The sequence below is a fragment of the Canis aureus genome, chromosome 2, assembly GCF_053574225.1.
Source record: "Canis aureus isolate CA01 chromosome 2, VMU_Caureus_v.1.0, whole genome shotgun sequence".
NCBI lineage: Eukaryota > Metazoa > Chordata > Mammalia > Carnivora > Canidae > Canis > Canis aureus.
Window position 1 is genome coordinate 22,742,235 of NC_135612.1, and position 21,173 is coordinate 22,763,407.

The 21,173-nt window shown below is 33.5% G+C and overlaps 1 long non-coding RNA gene across 2 annotated transcripts in view; it reads left to right on the plus strand.

The window, feature by feature from the left end:
• LOC144294222 (uncharacterized) overlaps positions 1–18,926 on the plus strand; it is a 197,541-nt gene extending 178,615 nt beyond the window's left edge. For both annotated transcript variants that reach the window (XR_013361680.1, XR_013361681.1), the window contains exon 5: positions 18,180–18,926. This is a non-coding gene — a long non-coding RNA (uncharacterized LOC144294222). The remainder of the gene's footprint in view (positions 1–18,179) is intronic.
• The last annotated feature ends 2,247 nt before the right edge of the window (positions 18,927–21,173 follow it).

A 21,173-nucleotide genomic window follows, 5' to 3' on the forward strand; every position in this document is an offset into this window, starting at 1 on the left:
TCTCTTATGTACTGGCAGTGGAAATATAAATTGGTACTATTACCTTGGAAAACAGTTGAGAATTATCTCATATCCCTAAGCATTTGCATATTCTGCAAGACTAGCCCTTCATATATATCAACAAATGTCTCACATATTATGATTTTTAATTTACCCCAGATATAAATATCAAGTTGAAGTTTCAAGTGCATGTGCTTTATTTGAGATGTGATCCTTAGAAATCAATCAGAGAAAGACAAATACCATATGATTTCATACATATATGGAATTTAAGAAACAAACCTGAAACTATTATTACATTGTTTGTTAACTAACTAGAATTTAAATAAAAACTTGAAAAAGTAAAGCAAAGATTTTTTTTAAAAAAAAGGAACTCTCAGTAACAAAGTGAAGAGTTAAGTCAGGAAAGGGAAGGCCATGAATAAATGATGCATTATCAAGGAAGTTACCACTGCAATTAAATGAGAATTTCTTCCTCTAGGGGAGTCTAGGAGTCAGTATAAAACCCTTGAGCACAAATCCCAGAAATATCTCAACTGAAAAACAAGGGAAATAAATATTTATACAACTGTCATCAGTTGTCATCCGAGCACTATTCTCTGTTCTGCTGTGTACCAGGACAGAACAGGAACTTTCTTCCAGAGAAAGCCTTTATTTAAAAAAAAAAAAAAAAAAAAAAAAACGTAAAATATATACCCTCCTGATGGTGATGTGGAAAAAATAAGGAAGCCTTAAAAATAAGGAAGCCTTAAAAATAAGGTGAATGCTGAGATTTTCAATTTCAAAATGGAAGGTCAGTGAAGGGTTCCTTTCAGTAGTGACATTTGGGCAGAGACATGATGAAGGGGAAGGAGTGAGCCAAGGAGATATCTGAGAGAAATGGCCCTAGGCATAAAATATATAAAATTGACTTGTGGTTGCAGAATTCTAAGAAAGGTACACAAATGAAGATGATTGGAGTGAAGGTGAGGAATGTGGGTGCAGAAGAAATTAGGGAGCTTTTCAAGGTTTAAGCATAGCACCAAAAGAGTCAGCCTTACATTTTAAAAGGAATGCTCTGGCTGTTATATAGTGGGGTAGAAAGAACATTTAGGAGGCTATTATAATAGTTTAGGGAGAAATTATATTGCCTTGTTCCAAAGCTGCCGTGATAAAATTTGGGGGGAAGTTAGTATAATTATAGACAAGGAGGCTCATGAAGGGGCTGTCCTTACATGCACAGACAATTTATCCATCATAATGAAATGTAAAGCAGAGTGGAGGGACGCAGGTGCTATCAGTGAGTGGATGAGATGTGTAGGAGAATAGAGGGAGGACATGTGTGAATTTCCCCTTCTGTTTTTCCAACAAAATATAAAACATGGTTATTAACTACTGGTGAGAAATGTGGGAAATGATCTAAAGTATGGAGGAGAGGAGGGAAGACATGATGTGATCTCTAATGAAATTGAAAGATTTGATGGGTTAATGCAGTGCTTCTTGCAGTGTCTATGGTGAAGGCAATTTTCTGCTTGTTTGTTCATTTTATTTTAATTTCCAATTTCTCATGAGTATATAAAATACAATAATAAAAACAAATTGTTTGGGAAATGAAATAAAAGGCATGCAACAACATATCTATGTTTATTATTGTCTGGAATGACATTATTATTCTGTCAAAATGCTATAACATTTTATAAAAGCTGACTATTGATTTCTATACTTACTTTACATTGCACTGGATTATAGAAGTGTGGAAAGATTGGTAGGCAGACTACGGTCCCACTTGGTGTTAGGAATTTCAAATGGAAGTGTGCTTTGATATGTTTCATATGTTTAATACTTAAAACTACCCTAATCTTTGGTAATCAGTGTCGTAAGGTATATTGTAAAAATTTTTCACAGTATTTAATATTACCCGTCTGCTTCTAAGACTTATGTGACTAAAATGAAGCTGAATATATGCAGATTTGTGTTTATTACAATGTACATCTTAAATCTGGCATATCGTATATTAGAATTTTAGAAAAAGAAATAGTCTCACTATAAATTGTATTGCTATTTCATAAAGAAAATACTCAAGAACTTTACAAAGTTCGTGTTAACAGTGTTAACAAGGAAGTCTGAAAAAAACTATATCTAATTTAATCTTTTGTATAAATATCAAATTTATTCAGAAATTTTGAAAATACACAGTATTTTAAACAGAAATAACCTCAGTTAATTTGAGATTTTAGGCCAAGTGGTTTTCTTATTCCCTGAATATTACATATAATATTCTAATATTCATGTTTTAACATTGCTTCAACAATACAGTAATGAATTATTTTAATAATGGATACATAAATGTAAAATTTTTCACAAAACTACATTTTCTTAAACTGCATGTCCATATAATAGGAAATCCTTTTGATACAGGGATTTTGGTTCTTGTCTCACAGAGTTGAAGAATGAATCTCGGAGACAACAGAGAGTGAGCAAAGTGATAGAAATTTATTAAGCAGAGAAACAGAGAAAACTCTCAAAAAAGTGGGTTCCTGACAGGTTGCCACTGGGGGCTTTAATGGTCTGTCTTTTATAGGAAACTGACCAGGGAACTTGGTAAATTTCTTGTCAATTTCAGGGTGGATATTCCAGAACAAACAGTGGACTTGTAACTATCATAATAACAAACAGAATGTTTTTGTAAGTATCATGAGCCCAAACCAGGGGTTCTTGTCTCAGGTTAATATCTCCTCCATAATATTTTTCTACATCTCAAATTTCTGTGAGCCTAGTCAGGTAGCCCATGGCCTTGAGATTCTTGTGTGTCTTGGTTTGAGCAGGGACTATTGATAACACCTTAATGATATACTTCTTTGTGGTCTGGTGAGATTCTGTGATTACTTAGTAGATGTAGAAGGGGACTACTCCCTAACATTTTGGAGCTAGGGAGCCAGGTTTATTTTTTCTGTTTTTACTGTCTTATTTCTGTTTTCTTGGGATGGGTAGGAGCCTGATTCTGGGGCCTTTCCCTTATCTTTCCCTGCCAAGCCCCATCTGCCTCTAACTTGTTCCTAATATCACTTTCTTATTTGAAGCTACAAAAAGTGATAGAATATTAAAATTATAATTATAAGAGAAAAATCATAAATTTCTTTTCTCATTTAGACCTTTTCCTAAAAAACAATATTAGATGAACTTAGTGAGTATTTTTATCTTTCATACTAACATGGCTTGTGGTGTCTATATTGATCCGTTTCCTTTGACAGTACAGGAAATTTTGCTTTATCATTAAAACCTTAAGGCAATACAGTTTATTTGGAAAAGGGTAAATTGAAAAAAATAAAAGTCATTTCACTTCAATATTAGTTTGTTCATATCCTAAAAGGATTTTTTTGTCAGTTTTTTTAGTAGATATAAACCAAATATAGTAAGGAATAGGAGAAATGAGAATTCAGATACAGAAGAAAATATGAAGAATATTTTAATACAAATGAAAACCAATAATAACAATCAAAATAAGAATGGTTTACATAATTAATAACTGAGCAGGAAATGAAAATCTTTGGAAGGAAACATTTATTATTAGTTAAAAATCTTATTACATACTTCCTTACTTAACATGCTCTAATCCTTCTTTTAAAGATAATAAAATTAAGACTCACAGTTGTTAGGTAAAGTTCCTATAATTGTACAGTTGACAAATGATAAGCTGGACATACAACCAATTTTGTATTAATTCATTGCTAGACCTATTAATCATTGTTCAGTACTCTAATAAGAAAACTGTAATGGCAAGCTAAAACACACCTTTGATAGAAGATTATTTTAAAATAACTAACAATAACAACAGCAATAGCAAAAGACTTGCATTTATTAAGCTCTTAAAAATACTAGGCACATTCTGTGTGATATACTGTTTACTTATGTAATTTAATCATCAAAACCGCACAAACTAGTTGTTGCTATTACTGTCATTTTATAGATATTAAAACTGAATCACTGAGAAGTTATGTAAATCAAAATTAAATTCAATTAAAACTTAATTAAATTAATTCAAATAAGCCAGACTGAAATAAAGGTGATCCTGCTTCAGAACCCACTCTTTTCTTTACAGTCTGTGTATTGGTTCTGCAAGTATGGATGGTTAATAAGTGGGGTAGAAGTGGCATACATTGAAATTTTGCCATATATACTTAAGAAATTAATATCCTGATTATTCATTGTTTATTATTGCTTTATACATTAGTATTATATAACCTTTACAACATAAATGCCAATTGTGAGGATATCCTTAGTTATGCATTTGGGCACCAAAAACCACCAAGTTAAGTTTAATATTTTCTCATCTCCAAAATGAGAAAGCACAGCAAGTTCAATAATATATGTTTTCTTTCAGACAAAATAACAGTAAAGAATCTAACATTTTATTAAAGAAAGGATATTGATAATTATTTTATAAAAATATTATTTAAATGATGAAGACCTTTATTCAAACAATTTAATGAGTTTTAGACATTTGAATGGTAACATGAGAGAGCTCTGCTCTCCAGTCAATGAAGTAAAATTAATTAAAATTATTTTAAAAATTAACAGTCTCCAGAAATACTATAAGTATATACAACAAATGAATGAACATTTATTCAAAAAGATCAACTAAAACAAAAGGAATGGCAAGAGTTTGTATCACTTGAAACACAGTCCACTCTCTCCCTCTCATTTATAGCTCATCATGCCAGAAAATCCAATCCAAGTAGGTGCAATCAAGAATGTTGGACATTCTGTTCCTTCAGCTTAAGCTGAGAGACACATTATTACCTGAGAATTGTAGGCTGGCAGATTTTCACACATACATACATACTCTGCCCCCACTCCCGGTTTCAGAGCCTAAATTCCTAGAGTATGGACAAAAGGTTAAGTGTTCCATCATTTCACTAAATCCCCAGTGGTATAGTGGTGCTTTATCTCAGGCATGGTACATCAAGAATTTTATCAACCCACTTATCCTTACCTCAGCTTGCTGGGGCAGTGAATGAAATCAAAACTTCCCTCATACAAAATGCAAAATTCAAGTCAAAACTGACCAAAATCCTACATGGAAGACCTAACACTATCAAACTCTTAGAAGCAAACAGGAGAATAACTTCATGACATTGAGTTGGTCAACAAATAAATAAATTGTTAATGCTGTCACCATGTTGTACATTACAAAATTTAAAACTCCTATTCGTCGAAGGACATAATCAACAAAGTGAAATGTATCTATGAAAAACCCACAGTTAACATCATACTTAATGGTTACCAATTGAATGCTTTACCTCTAATATTAGAAACAAAGAAATGTCCATTCCATCTGTACTATTTAACATATATGGAGTTTTTTTTTTTTTTAAGATTTGTTTGTTTATTCATGAGACACACACACAGAGGGGTAGAGACACAGGCAGAGGGAGAAGCAGGCCTCCCACAGGGAGACCGATATGGGACTTGATATCAGATCCTGGAATCATGCCCTGAGCCAAAGGCAAACACTCAACCACTGAGCCACCCAGGTGTCCCATACCAAGATTTTCTTAAGTGGGACAATAATGCAAGATAAAAGAAATTAAGAGTATCCATGTTAACAAGGAAGAAATAAAACTGTTTTCAGATGATGTGATCTTATAGCTAGAAACTCCTAGGAATCCACCAAAAAACCTCTCAGTCTTTTTGCAAGATACGAAATTAATATAAATCAATTGTATTTTTATACTCTTGCAATGGAAAAACTGAAAAGATCATTCCATTAAGATATGTATCCATAAAACTGTTCCAAAATATTTTTACAAATACCTATTAAACATCTACTGCATGGTATGTACTATGCAAGTTATTGGGATTCAAAAATAAGAAAAAGCATAGTCCTGTAGTATTACAAGTCTCATATGATAGGAAGAAACTTTCTTTCTTTTTTTTTTAAGATTTTATTTATTTATTTATTTATTTATTTATTTATTTATTCATGAAAGACAGAGAGCGAGAGAGGGGAGGGGGAGAGACAGGCAGAGGGAGAAGCAGGCTCCACACAGGGAGCCAGACATGGGACTTGATCCTGGGACTCCAGAATCACACCCTGGGCTGAAGACAGGCGCTAAACCATGAGCCGCCTGGGCTGCCCAAGAAGAAACTTACTTTCTTTCTTTCTTTCTTTCTTTCTTTCTTTCTTTCTTTCTTTCTTTCTTTCTTCCTTTTTTTTTTTTTTTTTAAGATTTTATTTATTTATTCATGAGAGACACAGAGAGAAAGAGAGGCAGAGACACAGGCAGGGGGAGAAGCAGGGTCCATGCAGGGAGCCCAATGTGGGACTCGATCCTGGGTCTCCAGGATTACTCCCTGGGCCACAGGCAGGCACTAAACTGCTGAGCCACCCAGGGATCCCCAGAGACTTTTAAAATAGAAATAACACATGCATCTTTTTAAAAATTTATTTATTTATTTATTTATTTATTTATTTATTTATTTATTTATTTATATTTATTTATTTGAAAGAGAGGGAGCATGAATGGGGGAGGGACAGAGGGAGAGTGACAAGCAGACTCTGCTGATCAGGGAGCCCTAAGCAGGACTAGATCCTACATCATGACCTGAGCAAAGGCAGGTACTTAATCGACTGAGCCACACAGGCGCCCCCACTTACATGCATTTTTAATTCTCTATTATTTAAAGTTAGGTTTACAAGCTTTTTGTCTTGTGTACTACATATGTATTTAGTTTTTATCTGAGTGTTTTTAGAGTCCAGTAATATTATAAATTCTATTATAGGGGTCATATTTATTTGCTTTTTTTACAACATGAGGTTCATTGGGTTTTAATGCCTATTTGGGAAATAGTTCATACAAATTATCCACAAAACACACATTTCAACAATTAATTAGAAAATAAATGCTTCATTGCAGTATAAGTATTAATTAATGTCCAAGTTATTTATTCATTAAAACTTGATATAGTTTTGGTGTGCCTGAATGCTTCAGTCAGTTTAGCACCCAACTCTGGATTTCAGTTAGGTCATGATCTCAGGGTCCCGAGTTCAAGTTCTGCCTCAGGCTGCTAGCTCAACACAGAGTCTGCTTGTCCTTCTCCTTCTGCACTTCCCTCAGCTCATGATCTCTTTCTCTCTGTCTCTCAAATAAATAAATAACATCTTTAAACAAAATTGATCTAGTTCTTGCTATTGGGGGGCACTGTTCTTGGCAGTGGGAATACTACAGATACTGAATCATTTGAATATTAATAAAGCCCTTATTGAGCTAGTATTGGATTGTGGAAGACAGTAATAAATAAGTTAACTAAGTTAAATAGGTTGAATATTATATAGTAATTATTGAAGAAATTTGAAAAAAACATTAGACTATGAGAATTTAAAATATTGAAAAATGAAGTTGGAGATTTTGATAAAGTGGTCAGGAAAAGAAAGGCCTTTCTAAGAAGTCTTATTGAAAAGACCTGTGTTTACCTTTCTCTGTGTATTCAGGGATCTTATGTTTATAAATATTACCAGTCACTTACCACCTGTCTAAGTGGTTTTACTTGAAGTGAATAAATCTAAGACAGGTGCAATTCTGCTTTGATTTCTCTTCTGCTATGTTTCTCTCCCTGTCATCTCTCCTGTCATATTTCAGAAATGAACCAAAGCAGTTCTATTAAAATGTAATTCTATGCATGGATCACCTTTCTCTCAACTAAGAGCTGCTAAAATTTCATTGTAACATTGTTGTAACAAGGTTTCACATGGCTTCTTATTAAACCACTGGATGAAAATCTACAAATTAAATTTTTGTTGTTTATGTTTTTAAACTTCATACTTCTTTGGATAATTCATTCCATACTTTATTGTGATTTTCTCTGACATTCTTTTACTGTATTAGGATCTGAAAACAGTTTTTCTGAGCAATTTACAGCAGTGTGCTTAAGAGTTTCCTGATCTGACAGCCTTGTATATTATACCTGTTTATTTGCAAAGAGGCATGAGTGGTTCATTATCCATGAAATCATAAATGAAATATATTTATAGGCTGTCACACTGTACTTCATACTGAAGTATTCACTCCTATTAAATCACTATATATTTTTTTTTGTCTCTTCCCATTAAAAGCTTATGATCTAAAACAATTCCTTAAGCCACAATGGAGAATTAAGCTCAATACTTTATATATAGGATGTGTACTACATAAAATACCGTGACCAAAAAAATGCCAAATTTCAATACTCAGTTTATAAGAAGCTCAGCCTCATGTGTAAGTGGCGAATGATTGTCTGGGAGATCCAGAGTCACTATTATATGGATCATGAATTACTGTTGTATTTAATGAAACTAAACTGTGATTTCTATGAAAGTAAATACTGAAATACTGAAAATTCTCCCTCCCCCCAGTCTGAATTCTTAGAATCTGTAAATGCTACCTAATATGGAAAAAAAAGAAAAAGAAAAAGACTTTGCAGATGTGATTATGTTAAGGTTGAGGAGATTATTTTGGATTATCCATATGGACCCTAAAAGCAATCACAAGTGTTTTTACAAGAGGTAGCCAGAGGGAGAGTTGAAATAGAAAAGAAAGCAAAGTGACCATGGAGACAAGAGATTGGATTTAATAAGAATGACTGCAATCACCAGAAGCTAAAAGAGGTGAAGAACAAATTCTCCTGTAGAGCCTCTGGAGGAAGGATAGCCCTGCTAACACCTTGATTTTAGTTCCATTAGATTCATTTTTTCTTCTGGCTTTCAAAACCATAAGAGAGGAAAACTGTGTTTCTTTAAGCCCTCAAGTTTTTGGTAATTCATTACAATAGCCATAGGAAACTACTAATAATAGATCTGTATTAACTGATAGATGTGTATTGAAAGAGTAGAAATAGGATAACACATTGACTTTTTTTTTCTCCTGTGGATTAAGATTTCAGTACATAATTTTATAAGCTACATTTTTATGGTTATCTATTACTAGATTATTTTGTAAGTGAAACCAACCTTCTTTGGCACTCTGCCTTATATGATGCATGTGTATTAATAATATTTATAAAATATTGATTTTTATTTGATCCAGTTTTTTTCCCCTCAGGTCCATGAAAAGACTCTATGCAGAGCTCTCTTCTTAAGTTATATATTAAATTTTAAAATATGCCTTAAATGTGGTTTGTTGGGCCGGCAGGATCAAGGGGGATCTGGCAGCACCAACCAAATGGCGGTGGACCCTCCACCTTGTTGCCCCCACCTCCGAACTTTCCCACCACCAGCAGACGCCCCCGCCCCCGCCCCCCCAGGACACATCATCAGGGGGAGACTGGACCTAAGCGGGAAACCTGAACAGGACTTACCCAGACCCCATATAAGAGCGTGGGCAGTTATTACCCCAGGCCGATTTCACCAGTAATATGCCTAATACCTATCACCCCATACAGACACCCAAACCCTCTCCCCTCCGCCTTAAAAAGCCCACTTGCCCTCCCCTGGCAAGCACCACTTCCCTGCTCTCTCCCTCCCCTGCGGACCCTGTAACCTCCCCCCCGCAGAAAGCATGTCCCATTTAAAGCCTGTTTTGACCAACTTTTGCCTGGCCTGTCTATTCCATTTCACTCCCGATCCAATTAAAGCTGACATGGTTGAAATAATATAAAAATGCAAATATATTATTTATTTCTAAAAATATATTTTGACCTTAATGCATTTAATGAATGGATCAGATTTTTGTTTCTTTTTTAAGATCATATATGGTGAAAACACTCTTTTATAATTCATTTGACACTATTTTAGATATGGAAATGTCCCTGGTGGGATTTCATATCTTCATCAGAAATCCTTCTAATACTGCGGTGCCTGATTGGTTCAGTTAGTAGAGCATGCAACTCTTGATTTTGAGTCTGAGCCCCACACTGGGTGTAGAACTAATTTATTAAAAAAATCCTTCTAATATTAATGATTTCCACAAATAAGATCTATTTATTTAGAGATCCAGAGTCACTATTATATGGATCATGAATTACTGTTGTATTTAATGAAACTAAACTGTGATTTCTATGAAAGTAAATACTGAAATACTGAAAATTCTCCCCCCCCCTAAAACCTAAATGGTTTTAAAAAGTAATATATATATTTCATATATAATATGAAAAGAGATTATCACTATATTAAATGATAATGAAGTGATGAAAGGAAGTAAAAATTAACCTGAACTTCACTCTGAATGCCTCAACGTTTCAGGAAGAAAAAAACACTAACTGAAAAGGTAAATATGCTGCTCTGTTCTACTAAGTCCTACAGTTGTCTGGCCAGTGCCAACCAGAAAAAAGAAATAATTCTCATTCTCCTTCAGAGACTACTGTTCTGTGACATGACCAGAGTATGCTTTCTTAATCTTTTCTGTACTTGTATCTTTCTACAATCAGGCTGAGACTTTAAATCACAATAACCACTAGGAAGAAAGTGAGATTAGGGTGGGAAGTGACTGAGGGGAGGAAGGAGAGAGGCTGTGCAGAAGTATCATACAAACATTTGTAGAGGTATATGACACAAGATAAGACATTCCTGTAGGACAGAAAGGAAGAACTCAGAAAATATTTCATAGGATTCCCCCCTCCTTTCTTTCTTTGTAAAAGTTGAGGGTTGCAGAATTCTAGGAGTTGGGACAAAAGAAGTTATCTTTGCTTATTATAAGGAATAAAATTAGGAGTTGTGTATAGTAGTTTGAACTTATAACTTTAACATAAGAGTAACCCATGAAAGTAGAAATAATTTCCATCTAGTTTTTCAGTCTTTGGACCAATAGCAAATCTAAGTATATTTAGCTTTGTGCTTATACCACCAACATTGGACTCAGAAAACAAAATAGCAAGACAACACAACCAAAAAGGAACAATCACTGAAAGCCTCAACTGGGTTATATCTCTGAAAATGGACTTTGGTTTTTAGCATAACTTTTCAATAACTAGTGGATTCATATACTATATTGGCTACCTATTTCACCTGTAGCATACCAACTTCGGAATAACAAAGGAATAATCTATGCACATTTTCTTTACAATCCAGCAGTTTAGTTATGTGAGGGCCATATTCATTTCTGTACAATATTTTATCTGAAAAACTATATAAAATTTTTACTTATATAATGTCCCCTATCTATTTATACACATTCAAAGAACTAAAAAATGAGTTAATGACAGTAATGGGGAAAAAGTGAGTATTTTAACATGTTATGAACCAACAAATTTAACAAAACTTAAATAAACAAACAAAAAATAAGTGGAAACTTATCTTGTAAGATATATATTTATGTGGCTAATAACATCAAAACATATGACAGGGCAAATGCCATGGGACAAAGCTTGCTGTTAATTTTATTCATAGCAGTCCCTCACCACTCAGTGCTAGACACACCATATTCTTAATGCTGAAAGGAAATCTTTGGAGGAAAATGAAGATGGTCCACATAAGTCATATCTAATTTATCCCAAGCAGAAATTGGAATGGATAAGCATTAAAGAAATAAAAAGAAGATGAAATATGTTTTCCTATGGAAACAGAGTGATGAGGGAGTAGGATGAGGAAAGGTAACTGTTGTAAGTAAACTCTCCATGATCTGTTAGACAATTATCCAATGCACAAAAGCACTCTTCTCAGAATAGTAAGATTTGTTCATATCTTTGTGGAGCAAATAGTCTATCAGACTTGTAAATCATCTATGGAAGGAAAAGAGAAGACCAATCATCTAGGCTATACTATGGATATCTTTGGCTCAATCACATTTTCTACCTCCCATTTTTTCACAACACATTCCTAATCACAGGCTACTGAAATTAAAGGTATAAATGAGAGTAACTGAATCTGAGTTTAGGTTGGAAAAGTCAAATGTATAAGTGTATATTTTCAAACATGCTCCCCCCACTATACCCTTAGAAAGTGGTGAGAGCTTATTCATAGGGGGAAGTACAAGTTTCCTACTGTCATTGTAACCAATTACCACAAATTTAATAACTTAATATGACATAAATTTGCTATCTTACATTTCAGATTTCTGGAGATCAGAAGTCTGAAATGGCTCTTAGGGTACTAAAATCAGAGGTTACATTCCTTATGGAGTTTATAGGGGGGAATCTGTTCCTTGTCTTTTCCATATTTGAGATGCTCCCTTCATTCTTTGGCTCCTGGCTACATTGCTTAACAATGCTCCATTATCACGTTCTCTCCCCTCCTTTATATCTGTTATTACCTTCTCTGATCATTCTTCTAAGGATCCTTGTGATGACAATGGATTCGCCCAGATAATACAAGATAATCTTTTCCATGTCAAGATCCCTAACTCAATCATGTTTTGAACATCCCCTTTTCCATGCAAAGTAACAATATATGCAAATTTGGGGGAATAGGATGAGGACATTTTTGGGAAGGTGGGAGTGGGTCATTATTCAGTACCTCAGTGGGCATCAGTAGGGAGAAATGGATAATATGGAAGTAAACAATATGAAAATTTAGGAATACTTCAGCATAGAAACTAGAAGGAAGCATAGAGATCATAATATGAAAAAGACAAGTGAGATATCTCTATGGAAGGAAATACTTCTTTCAAAAAAATAAGAATTTCTTCAATTTTTTGTACAACAAAATGGCTTAAGTAGAAAAATATTGAAAATTTTCAAGATGAAATGAGAATATAACAGAAAAAAAAAATCCCACCTAAGGAAATAGAGCAAAAAACAATATTGAAAGTACAGTGTAATAAGCTAAAGATCTATAGTGAAATTTTTTAAGATTTTATTTATTTATTCATGAGAGACAGAGAGAGAGAGGCAGAGACATAGGCAGAGGGAGCAGCAGGCTCCGTGCAGGGAGCCGGATGTGGGGCTCAATCACAGGGCTCTAGGATCACACCCTAGGTCGAAGACAGGTGCTCAACCGCTGAGCCACCCAGATGACCCTATAGTGAAATTTTTTAAGTAAACTAGTTACACACATACAATTAAAATTGATAGTTAATAAGTCAAGAAAAAAGATAAAATGGGATATAAAATGATTAACTTAATTAAAATTTTAAAAAGCAGAAGTTATACACAAAGAACACAATTAAGTTTATTTAAAGATAGTTTATTTAGTTTCAATCATTAATAATTAAATAAAAGTGATATAAGGCCCCCTTAGAAAGTAGGAATAGATTAGAAAAAAATAATTTATTACATGCTGCCGAAGAAATCTACTTTAATATAAAAATACTAGATTAAAATAAAGGTATATAAAATGATATATCATTATAATATTGTTCCAAAGAAAGTTTGAGTGACTATATTAATATGAAAGTAGCTTTCAGAGAAAATAATGCTACCAGAGACAAAAAAAGGCCATTTTGTAATAAAGAAATGTATTAATATATCATTGCAATCATAATTCTTTTTGATTTTTTTAAAGTAATCTCTATGCCCAACTAGGGGCTTGAACTCAGGAGTCTGAGATCAAGAGTAATCTACTCTATCAGCTGAGCCAAGGAGGTGTCCCTACAATCATAGCTCTTAAGCATATGACTTTTTATGCGCCTAAGAACAGAATTTCTGAGTATATGAAGAAAAAGAGATAAAACTGCAAGAAGAAATAGACAAATCTATGATTATAGTTAGAAATTTCCAATATCCTTTATTCCACAATTAATAAAGCAAGTAGACAAAATCATTGAGTTGTACAAATATTTATCTGTTTATCCATGAGTAAGATTTTTAACTATTTAAATAACATCTTTGAATAATTCTGTGAGCATAAAGACTAATAACACAACAATGGAATATACAAAATAGACAAATCAACAAATTGGATACCTCAATTTCTCCTTTAGAACCACCTATTTCACTTTATATTCACTGGCCCTTACCTTATAATTTTGGTATTTCAGTTTACTGAAACCAAGAAGAGTAGAAGTTAACCAGAGGAAAAATAAATAAATAATTATAGAAAGTTTCACTACATCATGCATCTCTTTGTTTTAATCTTAGTATTTTCCAACTTTTAAAACATAAACATTCTTCTCAATAGTAAAATTAGATGTGAGTGGTAGGTAGGAGGAAGACTAGTAGTTGAGAGCCTGCTTGATATTAACTAAGGAGTTATACCTAATTAAAGAACAATTCATCTTAGAGTTGTGATTTCAGTGTAGATATTTGGATATCTCATTTCAAAATATTACCCCAAAATTATTTAAAATGTGCTGCCAGTGGAGATTGTGTTCATTGCTCTCTTCTTTCACCAGCCACATTTTATCAGCTACCACTGCACTACTGATTCTCAAACTGAGATGAAACATTTCTAATTTCCTCTTAGCTTAATTCTGTCTTGAAGACAAAACAGTGAATCAACTTTTGCTTCTACATGGAAAGTGCCCCAAATTTTTAAGAACTTCAACCCTGTCGTTATTAAACTTTTATTCTCTTTTATGTTTTATGTTTTTTGTCACTACCTTTTCTGCAAGCATTCCTTATGGCAAATGATTCCCAGTACTTAGATTGGAGTGACATATAATCTGGTCAGCAGGATTACTTTTGATGGACAGAATATTTGCTTTATAAATTCAGATATTGAATTTGCTTTAATTATGTATTTATTTTAATTACATATTAATTAGTTTATTCATTAACTTGCATCTATGTAAGTCATTGGTGTTTAAACTTGCAGTCCATTAAAAACTTGAGTTGTTTTTTACCTCACTTGTGAGACTCCCCCAAACTGTGCTAGTTTTTTCCCCAGCCTAAATATAGGTCATTATAGCAAATTCTAAAACATTTTATCTCACTGGTTTGGTTGGTGTGACATTCATCCAGATTATTTTTTATTTTTAGATTTAATTTTTAATCTGTTCGTATGTATGTGTATATATATGTACATATATATATTATTTGTTGTCTGTACTTGCTTCGCTGATGTATGTTTTAGGATCCGATATGACTTTCTGAGGACACCCAGGTGGCTCAGCGGTTTAGTGCCACCTTCAGCCCAGGGCGTGATCCTGGAGTCCTGGGATCAAATCCCACATTGGGCTCCCTGCATGGAGCCTGCTTCTCCCTCTGCCTGTGTGTCTGCCTCTCTTTCTCTCTCTCTCTCTCTCGCTCTCTCTCTTTCTGTGACTCTCATGAATAAATAAATAAAATCGTTTTTTAAAAAAGATACGACTTTCTGACTGACCGAATGACACTTTTAATTGACTTATATATGTATTTTATATACTTTTAAAAATCAGAGTTCTGTGAAAGTACATGTTATTATTTGATGTATATTAAACTCTAGAAGAGAAAAACTAACCTAGTAATAACACTAAAATATGTATATACATATAAATATTTATATGCCATTCTATCATTGAAGATTGGTTTCATTTGTTTTAGAGGTTTATAAACTATATATATAGTATGTGTATGCGTGTGTGTGTGTTTATGTATATGATAAAAGAGAGGAATTGATCATATTAGTGGTTGTCTGGGTGGCAGTGGGGGGTCATAATTGATTGTGCATGAGAACTTTTTGAGTAGATGTTCTTCAATAGGTGAATGGATGAATAAACTATGGTATACAATAGAATATTATCCAGAACTAAAAATAAATGAGATGTCAAGCCATAAAAAGACATGAAGGAAACTTAAAACCCATATTAGTAAATGAAAAATACTGAACTAAAAAGGCTACAAGTTGTATGATGCTAACTATATGACATTTCGGAAAAAAAGACAAACTATGAATACAGTAAAATGATGGATGGTTACTAGAGGTTAGGGGAGATGGAGTAATGAATAGTCATAACATGCAGGATTCTTAGGTCAGTGCAAATACTGTGTGTGGTACTATAATGGTGAGTACATGTTATTGTACATTTGACAAAGTCCATGAAATATGCAATGCCCAGAGTAAGCCCTAATGTAAACCATGGACTTTGGATGATTATGGTGTGTCAGTGTAGGTTCACCAGTTGTAAGGAAGGAATGACTCTGGTGGGGGATATTGATAATGAGGGAAGTTATATATATGTTGAGGCAGGTAATATTTGGGAAATTTCTGTAACTTCTCAATTTTTCTGTAAACCTTAAACTTCTTTAAATTATATATATATAATATATATAACATTATGTTATATATATACACACTAAATGTCTGAATTTGAACCATAGAATGGGACATATTTAGAAATACAAAAAAAGTGGGGAATTTTTATATTACTTTATTAGTAAACCACAAACATGGAAACCAAAGATTATTATGTATTTAGAAAATTTAGAAACTCATGTTTAGTTGGTTTGATTTACTTGTTGCCAAAAGGGAAGCTTGATACAATGAGGAATCTCTGAAGGTTGTGAATGAGAGGATGTGGAAAGAGCTCATTATAGGATTTGAGCTTGTGCTAGATGCGTTTGTGGAGAGTTCAAGGATGTAGGTCATTGCTATAAATTGGATGCTCTCAGTAAGGAAAATTCTCTGATTAGTTATGTTAATAATTTTATCTAGAAGACAAGAGAAATGAAATGAGACTAAAGCTGTAAGCTGTATCTGTTAAAGAAGCAGCTGTCACTCATATTAGCAACGATAGAGAGATGCTTGTTTTTTGTTTTTGCTTTTGTTTTAATTTCATGGCTTGGCCAATGATTTTTTGTCTGTTTTAGACATGGTTATAGAGTGAAACTGTTTAACAGGATATCACCATGGTCTAACTTGAGTATCAGGCCAGCTTCCAGCCATCAGAGACTGGCTTTCTCTTTCTCAATACCCTACATAGGAAAGAAAAAAGGCCAATATCGATACCCTTCTTATGAAATTAAAATGGAGGAAATTCATCTCCCTAGGATGTAAAGTGGAGATGTTACATAACTTAAATAGTACACAAGCAGAGTAAAAGGAAATAAATAATAAAGGTTGAATGCAACGGTTAAGAACTGAGAATGAGAAACCAGACTGCCTTGTTCCAAATCCAACCTCCTTTCTTTACTAGGCAAGTGACCTTGGGTAAATTTCTTAACCTCAGTATGCTTTAGCTTCCTCCTTTTTGCAAATAGAAATAACCTCATGGTAGTTCTATGAAGATGACATACATAAATACATGGAAATTACTTAGCACGTGCCTAGTTCATAATCAGCAATATATAAAACATTTCTATAGTAATTATAAGGACAGAAATGAATTAAATACCAAAAAAGGTGAAGTTTAGTTTTATTAAAAGACCAATAGGTATATTATAAAATAATACTATAATATATGTACAGTATATTCTTTGGGGCAGAACTTCTCAACAGTTATGCTGCAGATGATGTAATCAGAAAGGGACCAGGTATGCCTGTGGTGGTTGGAGTTCCATGGCAAGTAACCAACACCAGTTAGCATTCTATAGTGTGTGAAATGTTAAATAATATAATTTTCTATGTGCACAATGCAGTAAATATCTTTGAAAAGCATTGCTTGAAGTTAAACTTACATTTTATTTTTATTTTGGAAGAAAACTTATACAAGTATATCCATAGCTAAACTGTTTCAAAGCAATCTAAATGTCCTTAAAAGGGAGAATGAATATTTATCAAATTAAGCCCTTTGAAATTGATGATATACATTTTTTTGATCTACAAAAAGAATGAGTAATCATCATTTTGTTATATGGACACAATAAAGTATAATTTATCTATAAAATTTAATGAACTGGTGTTACAGGTATCATTTGGAAGACTTTTAAAAATACATCAAAGAAATACAAAAGTAAGTTACAGGAGATTAAAAATAGAATAATTGTGTTATAAAGGTTAAAAAATATAAAATAATATTAGTTGTTTTAGGATACTTGTAATTAAGGTTTTAAAGTGTTCCTGAAAAGATGGTGGTTATATTTAAGTAGGGATAAGTAGGTATAGATTTCTGGCTAAAAAAAAAAAAAAAAAAAAAAAAAAAAAAAAAAAAAAGATTTCTGGCTAAATGTATAGGCTTTGTGACAAAAAGTAGGTGAAACTGACCTATTGGCTGATCAATTCCCTGTATCCAAATCACTTTTCCCTTTCCAAATTCCTCTTGGATATATACTTGTGTTTTCCCAAACTCTTGTGAAATTAAGAGATAAACATGTAGATAAACAAATGTGACACAATTCTAGTAAAGTATACCAAGTAAGACTCTGTTGTGGGTTTTCTAACTTATTTTCTGAACAAAATGTATAACATTGATACTTTGACCTCTTTTACCCTTCAGCCTGAATGAGAATTGATAAATTGTGCTGGGACATCTATAGTGACACTGAATAAAGAACCAGGATGATTGCATAGACTCCAGCCCTAACATGATTGAACTATTAAACCAATTCCAACAACTGTTTACTTCCAGACATGTTCTTATTGGGAAAATACATCTTAATCTGCTGCCTAACGCTAAAAATACTTCTCCATTACTTAAATTTTTAAAGGTTCAATGTTTCATCAAGAAAATGATTACACTACACTAGACCACTCTCTTTCACCATACACAAAGATAAACTCAAAATGGATGAAAGATCTAAATGTGAGACAAGAATCCATCAAAATCCTAGAGAAGAACACAGGCAACACCCTTTTTGAACTCGGCCATAGTAACTTCTTGCAAGATACATCCACGAAGGCAAAAGAAACAAAAGCAAAAATGAACTATTGGGACTTCATCAAGATAAGAAGCTTTTGCACAGCAAAGGATACAGTCAACAAAACTCAAAGACAACCTACAGAATGGGAGAAGATATTTGCAAATGACATATCAGATAAAGGGCTAGTTTCCAAGATCTATAAAGAACTTATTAAACTCAACACCAAAGAAACAAACAATCCAATCATGAAATGGGCAAAAGACATGAACAGAAATCTCACAGAGGAAGACATAGACATGGCCAACATGCATATGAGAAAATGCTCTGCATCACTTGCCATCAGGGAAATACAAATCAAAACTACAATGAGATACCACCTCACACCAGTGAGAATGGGAAAATGAACAAGGCAGGAAACAACAAATGTTGGAGAGGATGCGGAGAAAAGGGAACCCTCATACACTGTTGGTGGGAATGTGAACTGGTGCAGCCACTCTGGAAAACTGTGTGGAGGTTCCTCAAAGAGTTAAAAATAGACCTACCCTACGACCCAGCAATTGCACTGTTGGGGATTTACCCCAAAGATACAAATGCAATGAAACGCCGGGACACCTGCACCCCGATGTTTATAGCAGCAATGGCCACGATAGCCAAACTGTGGAAGGAGCCTCGGTGTCCAACGAAAGATGAATGGATAAAGAAGATGTGGTCTATGTATACAATGGAATATTACTCAGCTATTAGAAAGGACAAATACCCACCATTTGCTTCAACGTGGATGGAACTGGAGGGTATTATGCTGAGTGAAGTAAGTCAGTCGGAGAAGGACAAACATTATATGGTCTCATTCATTTGGGGAATATAAATAATAGTGAAAGGGAATATAAGGGAAGGGAGAAGAAATGTGTGGGAAATATCAGAAAGGGAGACAGAACGTAAAGACTGCTAACTCTGGGAAACGAACTAGGGGTGGTAGAAGGGGAGGAGGGCGGGGGGTGGGAGTGAATGGGTGACGGGCACTGGGGGTTATTCTGTATGTTAGTAAATTGAACACCAATAAAAAATAAATTAAAAAAAAAAAGAAAATGATTACAATACATGCACCTTCAAAGGGTTTCTGAAAATTAAATAAAGGAAGGCATTTAAATGTCTTAGCTCAATGTGTGGCATGTCATTAGGTCTCAGTAAATATATAAAACAAAGTAAGTAACTCTAAAAAAACAATGGACTATGGGAAGGAAAGGGTATTTAATGAATGAATTTATGTATTTTTGATGTTTGATGAATTCAAAATTACTGTCATCAGAGGAGTCTGAGAAAGAGAATCCTGAAAGATAAATGGAGGATTCAAAATTGATAATTTTATTGGTGGCTACAATGTAAGGTCCCTGCATCCAAAGAGCATAGCTTATTCATCTTTATCCATCCTATATTTGGAACAGCTAAAGAGTTCAAAAACATGTTCAAAAAATAATTTCAACAAATATATTTTAATTAACTGAATGCAGAAAGAATATTTTACAGTCAGCAAAATGCTAGGACTATGAAAATTCATTTCTTAATTATTTTACTTTTTTAATTTATTAAATAAGTCATTGTCTCAACTGATTGATTAACTGGCCATAATAGGAACATTTCATGGCTTCTTGTTCATATTAAGAAATTATAGAAGAGTTTACCTATTTAGAATTGTCTAAAGCCTTGGAGAAAACAGGTAATATTGCTATCCATTAATCTTTTCTCCCTTTTGGAAAGATCTGTGCTTAATACAGAAATCACAACTTGAATTTTTCCTCCCTGTCAATACAATCTCAATCATCACATATGTTCTCCCCGTTGTGCAATAAAGAATGCTTGCCACTCCAGTACAATCAAAGAAGAATGGAATTAGGTCAGCATACTTCAATTCCTTCTTTCAGAAAATGGAAACCAGACACCTTTGTGAGATATCACACTTAATAGAAAGGCCTAAGAGTTCAGAAAAGGATCTGTCTATACATCACTTGAGGGAAGTAAGAAAACTAAAAGAAAGATTTTGCCATTTTTTTGTATAAGACTGTATCTTCTTAAATGAATGCAGAACAAACACCTACTATTATTTGAATCCATATAGCACAATTCATCAAATTTATTGACCTTCTCAAAAACTCATCAAACTAATCAAGTTTGTATGATTTAAAACTGCAGGTTTTATTCTATATAACATCAATGCTATAGAATTTGAATTTGGCATAAAATATGTTTATATGTATAGGGAATTTCTTAGTAATCAACAGTTGGTCCAGAGTGGCAGTAGCTACACATAATTTTAGATGTGCACAGATTTTGTGGGTAGGCGTTGTGTAGGTAATGCTATCGATCTACTTTTTGGGAAACCTACTTAAGTCTAGTGCTCCTGAGACCTTAATTTAAAAATGAAGGTAATTGGGTAATTTAAGTGAAAATGGTAGAGAGAAGACCTCTGAAAATTTACCCTACCATAAAACAATAAAAAAATATAGTGATTATTAGAAACAAAATTTTTAGAACTCTGAAAATTATCCAAAGGCTTGCAGCAAAGAAAGAGACATTTAGGCAAGAAAAGTGGCTGGATCTCAGTAAGAACAGCTAATGTGTGGCATCATGTTTAC